Below are 7785 nucleotides of genomic sequence, written 5' to 3'. Positions count from 1 at the left end.
CCCATGTCCCCCAGTTTGGCAGATTGATATATGTACGTGTTTCTGTAAACACGTTTTCTAGAGCTGTTTTTGCATCTGCCCGTGCAGGAGAAAAGGCAAGAGATGTTATACAGCACTTTCTCCTTGCTTTTGCTACCCTGGGCGTTCCTGCTGAGATAAAAACTGACAACGGTCCAGCATACATCTCTAACAAACTTCAAGAGTTTTTTAGCTCATGGGGCATCAAACACATTACAGGCATCCCCCACTCCCCCACAGGACAATCCATAGTTGAGAGAACCCACCAGACAATTAAGAGGGTCCTAGACCAACAGCGGGGGGGTCAGAACTCAATTCTCCCATTATGAGACTCTGCAAAGCCCTTTTTACAATAAATTTCTTAAACAATTCGTTTGAAGAGCCTGACCCCCCTGTGTTCCGGCATTTTACCAATTCGACCCAAGCCAAATTGAAAGAACAACCACCAGTGTTAATCAAAGATCCAGAAAGCCATCAAATATCAGGCCCTTTTTCACTAATTGTATGGGGGAGGGGATATGCTTGTGTTTCCACACCTTCAGGACCCAAGTGGATACCAGGAAAATATGTAAAGCCCTACCTCCGACCGTCAGTGACAGCTCCTGAGCAGGCGAAAGATGACACACCAGACACTGACAAAGAAACTCCAGACAAAGAAACCAGTGCCGCTTGGAGAAGACGTCGGCGCAAGATTCCAGCCACGTGAACAGCTATTTGTGCCGCCTTCAAGCAGTTCCCCAAACCCACAAATCCCTTATCTGTTACCCTCATGTGTTTCCCTAACCCACAACCTTATTACCTGTGTCTTATGAAAAAAAGGGGGGATGAGGGGAAAAAAGAAAGAAGTAACAGAAAACCATCTTTTAATGATTTTTGCTTGAAATCCCACAGAAAAAAGGACTACCTATACCTCTCTTACCACCATGCCTGTAATTGCCTACCTCTGCATTCTCCTGACCTCCTGCATCCTGTTACCATCAGAGGTTCTCGCATGGATTGTCCCTCAGCCAAAGACCAATATGTGGGTTACATTGGCAAAAGCACTCCAGCAAGACCATATGTGCCTGTCTATGGGCAGCGTCAGTGACCCACTTTCATCATGCCTGGTGGGGATCCCTCTCCACAAAGATGAACTGCCTTTTGCAAACGAGGTGCTCCCCCAGAAAGAAGCTTGGGAGAAATGGGTAAGTACGCTGGCAACAGCACCAGAGGAACCCCACGAATTACTATTATTGGGGTCCTCCCAGGCTACCCTTTGCCTCAAGTTTGTCTTCAGCCCGAAAGGAGGGATGGCATTATCCTGATCAGAACACCAGAAATTAAGTCATAGTGGAAAAGCAACACCCCAGGGAAAGGTTTACTCTGTCAGTAATTGGTGTCAGGATAAAAAGGTCATCCCAACAGAGTCATCTGTACACCCCAAAATGCTGCCCAAAGGTATGTTCCTGATTTGCAGGAATCAGGCGTGGTCTGGAATCCCATCCCAGCTCCAAGGGGGACCGTGCACTCTTGGCAGGCTTTCTGTACTAGCACCCAACAAAACCCAAATTCTGCATTGGAAAAACCATACTCGATTGGCCCGCCAAAAAAGAAATATACAACAATTAGATCCTAATTGTGATAGCGAAATTATCAATTGGTCATTGTCTAAAAGGATTGCTGCATCGTTTTTCCTGCCTGGAGTAGCAGCAGCAAAAGCCTTAGGAGAACTTAGCCACCTTGAGTGCTGGCTCGGAAAGCATGCTAACCTAACCTCGAGTGCCCTCTCTCAGCTTCTTGAAGATGAAGAAACCACCAGGCATGCAACACTGCAAAACAGAGCAGCCATCGATTTTCTTTTATTGGCCCATGGACATGGCTGTGAGGAATTCGAGGGACTGTGTTGCTTTAACCTGTCATCTCATAGCCAGAGCATCCACGCAACGATACAGAAAATAAAGGATCAAATCAAAGAACTGAAGACAGAAAAAGAAGCAGACTGGATTAGCGATCTTTTCAGACAGTGGGGACTTCAAGGATGGCTAGCATCCTTAGTCAAAACTGGACTGTGGGTGATCCTAATAATTTTCCTTGTTCTAAGCTTGTTCGGTTGCCTCAAGAAGTGTTTAACTAAGCAAGTAGGGGAGGCCTTTCCTTTAAATAAGGAAGGGGGAGTTGTTGGGGTGGGCAATACCACCTCAGGAACTGCTGAGGAGCTGAGTAGTTCCAATACAGCAGAACTCCACTGGTGGAAGCCTTCTTAGTCCTCCCCTCTGGAGAACATGATGGTTCCTCCCCAAATTATGTAAATCCCCCCAGCTGTAACCTAACCCCTGATTCCATGCCTTCCTCCTCCCATTGGTTGTGGTGTTCCCCCCGCCTCCTCTCCCCTGACCCTCCAGCCGCCCCTTTAAATGTAGACGGCTGGGGTGTCTCGCCCTCTTTTTAGCCCTGGAACCCTTCAGAATAAACTCTGGAACCTCCGGCTGACTGAGCGCTCTGAATTCTTTGTCTTTGGTAACGCACGAGTTATCCAACTCCGTGGGTGAGTGAGAATATGTGCCTTACACCGGCACGGGTGTGAGAAGGGCTTTTCTGTACAGCACCAGGCAGTGCTGGCTGGAGTGATCTCTCGATAGCCATAGAGACACTTTCGGTAAACGCAGAGGCCTGGTTCCACGCCTCCTCCCCCTCCGCGTTACAAAAGTGATGCCAAAGAGACACTGAAAGCAAAAATATCTGTAGAAAAGATATACCAAATTTTGTAATTAACTATTTCAAAGTTAAAATCTCCTGCCTGGGTTACTCTGAGATGTTGTTTTGGTTTTTTTGAACAAAGGTTTGCTCAAATGCTTTTAATTCAAATTCTTTACCCTTCAAGCAGCCAGACAAATTGCCTTAGAGAAAATGCAAATTAACCGCTGCAGAAAAAAAAAAAAATTTTAGAACTGCTGAGGAGAAGGTGGAGACAAGGTGTGTCTCTGAGCCACTGTCCGGGCTGTTCAAGCAGCCAAGAACATGACAATGTGTGCTTAATTGAAGTCCCCAAGGGGTTTCAGTCCTCTCTGTATGGTTTATTGACATGGCAAGTAACTTTTGCAAAAAGTGTCCTTCCCCATGCTTTGAGAATTTGACAGCCACTTTTGGAGAATGTCACTGTTGAGCAGCTAGCAGAGTAATGAAGGCACCAGTTCTCAGTGGCAAGAAGGAATGACCTTTATTGTTTTGATTTCATCATATATATAGAGTTTTCAAAAGTCACCCAGATTGGTCGGTCAGAAGCCTTCTCCCAGGCCTGATTGGCCAGGCCTGCACTGTCCAAGTTCTGGGACACTGTTCCAATAACATCCAAACTTTATCTTTATTTATAAAACACAAGAAGAATTCTCGTGGGAAAAACCTGTGCTAGCCACAGCAGAACATGGTGGCCTGATGCTAATTTTTTAAGTTACCAAATCCAGTGGCTGGCAGCTACTGATTGTCTCAGAATGTAGCCAGAGGCTGGCTGCACTGTCTGCAAAAGTTGTGCAGCCAGGGCCCTGATAGTTAATGAAGCCCAAGAGCTGACAATAGGAATATACCCCATAAGTTTCACACCAAGCTAAAGATTTATTAACTCAAAAGGCATCTGAGTAGATGACCAGCACAGTTATTGTACTGCGAATCTTGTTCAGTAAAACAAGAGTATTTAAGGAAAAAAAAAACCAAAAAACAAGGGGTTTGACTCAGCCTCCTTGAAGAAGTTGAAAAAACCCATGACTGCACAGCATTCAGGTGATAAATCTCCAGACCCAGGCTAGGGAAGATTCGCAAGGCACTCCCTGGTCTGGGGAGAAAATGTATTTAGTAGTGAGTCTTCAAAAGTACTAGAAGAGTGACAATTTAAAAATACACTATCATTAATGAAAAGAAGTTAAAATAGGTGAAACATTGCTTCTCACATAGTCAGCTCAAGCAGCAGAGCTGTAAGTGCTTATAAAATCCTGCGAAGTATATCAAGACAAAATAGTGAATATTTTTACTAATTCTAAATATGCATATAGAGTAATACATGCATTTAAGAAATTATAAGAGAAAAAAACGTTTGTTAACCTGCAAGAGTAAAACATTAATTCATGAAATCTTAATTTCTCACTTATTAAAAACTTGATTTGTATAAGAATTTCCAATGGGGAGTTGAAAGAGGCAAGAATTCATCCTTCTCCCCACTCTAACATGTGTTATCACTGTGCAAGTTTGTTTTAACATCCTTCAGTGTGTCCTCATCAGATAAAAAGCTGTGTGAGACAAGGAACCACTCAAGCCACAGAAGCAAAAGAACTGCTAACTTCCCTCACGACTGTGAGATCCACAGCCAGAGACTCCTCTTCAGTGTGAAACTCCAGACAAAGAGGACACAAAAGAACAATATTGGACAATATAATATACAGTAAATTGGTTAAAAGCTGCAACACCAAAATGAAACACATTAAATGGTTTTGTTTTTTGTATTTCCAGAACAGTGTTATTCACAGTCAGCTATCCTAGCAAAACCTTGTAATAATTGTAATGGCAAGTATGACTTCAGATGCAAAGGGGTAAGTAAGCCAGAAAAAAAAAAAAGAGAAAGCTATGTGACCTTGAATCTAAATTTGTGAAATTGATATATAACAATAACAAAATAATTTCATTTTTTAAATGAAAAGGTTTCAAAAGGATGGCTGGCTATTCTACTAAGTGTTTATAACTGTTGCTGTTTAATGCATATTTGTTTGTCCAGTGTTTAAGAATGCTAAGCCCCACAAAAAGAAAATACTGCCTTTGAAAAATCGCTAAAAGTCATAGACCAATCTGCCAGGCTTTGGGCTCTGCAATTTAAAAGATAATTTAAAATAGCAGTTAAAAGTGCCATTTTTCAGTAGCAAATTTGAAGTCCTAGAAAAAGCTCGCAAAATCGTATAAAAGATCCTAAACGTCTGTTGATTTATGTAAGTGGCTAATATTTGTGAGCATATTTTTTCTGTAAATTGAAAGATAATCTAGATTTACGGAGAATAAAACAAAAGACTGAAAAGGAGAGAAAAGATAGCCTAATGGATCACAAGCAAAAACTAACAGCATGAGAGTCTTAGTCAGTTATCCTTTATGCTTTCCTCTTTCCTTTCTGCTCTGTTTGCCAAAAATTCTACCAAGGTGAGGAAGTACCCCATTTTACAAGCAAGAAAAACTATCAGTGGTCCTGATCACTGTCTGGAGCCATGATGTGAGCTGCCAAAACTGGAAAATTAGTGTCTTTGCAACACTTCAAAATGCCTGTGTGTGTGGTGTGTGGGAAAGGGACAGGTCAGGCCTTGCCCTGGTGAGACAGTGAACTGCTCCTTACCTCACCCCCCAGAGCATCCCAGCCCTGCAGTGAGGTCCAGTCATGGACACAGCAGAGGCAGTGCTGCACAGAGCTCCAAGCCCAGCCCTATAGTGGGGCCAGCCATGCACACAGCAGAGGCAGTGCTCCAATCTCCCCATCCCTGACTCCAAAGAAACCTGCTAGGGGATGGAAGGCCCAAGAAAGCCAAAAGAATTAACATTCCTCTTGGAATTTCTATAGATTCTGTCTTTCTTCTTTTTCTTCAAAATAACTGCTTGTCCCGGGTTAATGATAAGACTCTCTCTCCTCCGAGAGCGAAGGGCCCCGACACCCCCTCCCCCACCCACAACAGAGCCTCTTAGATGGAAGTGAAGAAAAAACTATTTATTTAACAAAACCACGCAGAGTGCCCTACAAGGCACAGGGGAAGGGGAAAAAAAACCAAGGTGAAAGGCAGTTATTCAACCTGATTAAAAAGTCCTTTTCTCAGACGCAGTCCCTCTCCTCCTCGCCCCCCACCCGGGGCCGGGTGGAGCTCCCTGGAGAGCTCTGCTGTCCTCTGGCCCTCCTGGGTCTCCGGGTGGCAAAGCAGATCGAAGAGAAGGGGTCCAAACAAGGAAAAAGAAGAAGAATGGAAAAAACGGGAACAGAGCTCACTCCGACCCCCGTCCAGCACGCAGTCTCTGCCGGGCGACGAATCCTCCCCCGGAGCAAGGCTTGGAGAAAATGTTTTCAAAACAACCTGCGTTTCTCTCTGCGTCTGGGTGCAGTTAAAGAGACAGGACCACACATTTTTACACATTTTTTTTCTTTCTTGGGCATATAAGCCAACGATAGGGGATAAAGGATTATCATATCATCAATCCAAGACACTGCTCAACCAATATCTCTCCACATTAGTGTTGTTCCTCAACTAACAAAGCTTACTCCGAACTTTTATACTAATATATACATACTAATATATAAATATACTGAGGTATGTGTGTTTGGTGTGTTTGGATTCGCCCCAATCGAGCCCAGAGACACTTCAGAGACCAAGTCAGAGAAGTGGGTATTTGCTTTATTCGGTGCACCGGATGTGTGGGGAATTGTTTCCACCAAACACACATACCTCAGTACCCCAAAGACACAGTGTTATAGGTAAAATCATGAATATTAATTACATTCTTCAGGATAGGAGTGGTTATACAAATCTGTGGCTAGCACAGTTTTTCCCATGAGAAGTTTTCTTGTGTTTTGTAAATAAAGATAAAGTTTGGATGTTTTTGGAACAGTGTCCCAGAACTTGGGCAGTGCAGGCCTGGCCAATCAGGCCTGGGGGAAGGCTTCTGGCTGACCAATCTAGGTGACTTTTGAGAACTCTATAAATGTGATGAAATCAAAACAATAAAGGTCATTCCTTCTTGCCACTGAGAACCGATGCATTCATTACTCTGCTAGCTGCTCAACAGCGACATAAATCATTTCTCAGAAGTCATTAATATCATTAGCATGTGCACCACGTATGCTCCATATGTCCTGGTGGTCTTTGGAGACCCCCAAAGCCCCCTCCAAGGTGAAGGTCCTTCATGGGATGATTCAGCGGTTTCTGTGCTGGTTTCAAATGCATGCTTAGCTGATAAGCCATCAGGCCAGAGCTGTTACCTACAATTTGAATTTGAATTAAGAGTTCAGCCTTCAGCCCTGGAGGCCACAGACAGGCGCCTGTGCTGGTGGAAGGGGGGCAAAAGCTCAGAGAATCTTTCTCAGTTCCCCTTCTAGTTCTAGGTGGAGATACAATCTGTTGCCCTCCTCCCCCCTCAGTATCATTCCCTTCAGGCGGAGCTGTAGGAACCGTTTTTCCCTGGTCCCTCTGTGCCGGAAGTTGTGGATACAAAGAGTCTGCAGCTGGCACTGGGTCAGCTGGCAAAACTGGGGGACAAGATGGGGGAAGGTGCTGAAAAACATCCCAATCCGCACTCATTTTCTCATTCTCCTCTCTTCCCTCTTCTTCCTTCTTTCTCAAAACATCCTTTTTTCCTTCTTCTCCCTTCTTACTCAACACAAAAACCACCCCAGCTGGTTGTCACAACCATATCTCTCCACATTCCCTTTCAAGCACTCCTTTCCAATTTTCCTCTAAATACAACCACAAAATTCGACACAACCGACGTCTATTCGTTCTGCAAGGTGGCCATTTAAACCCCTTTGGCAAATCATACCCTGGCCACACAAAATAACAATATTCCACCATTGTTTCCTTAGTTATCCCTGTGGGAATGCTTAACTCGTTCCAAGATCTCAGCATTCTCCCCAAGGGACTCTCCGGGGGTATTATGGGATCGTCATCCCTTTTTACAGGACCCTTTTCTGGCTTTACCTTTGCAACCCTCCATGGGTGCCCTCTCAGGTTTACTCCCCGAAGATCCCATTGTACTCACCAGTGAGATTTTCTAGTGGTCCTT

General features: G+C 44.2%; 1 pseudogene; it reads left to right on the top strand.

Moving 5' to 3' along the window:
* The first annotated feature begins 325 nt into the window (after positions 1 to 325).
* On the top strand, positions 326 to 2411 carry LOC146425442 (uncharacterized; annotated as a pseudogene).
* Positions 2412 to 7785: the final 5374 nt, after the last annotated feature.

The sequence above is a fragment of the Lichenostomus cassidix genome, chromosome W (genome assembly GCF_008360975.1).
Source record: "Lichenostomus cassidix isolate B80296 chromosome W, HeHo_3.0, whole genome shotgun sequence".
Lineage (NCBI taxonomy): Eukaryota > Metazoa > Chordata > Aves > Passeriformes > Meliphagidae > Lichenostomus > Lichenostomus cassidix.
Note: the sequence above shows the minus strand (reverse complement) of the source record. Positions and strands in the feature narration are given on the sequence as shown.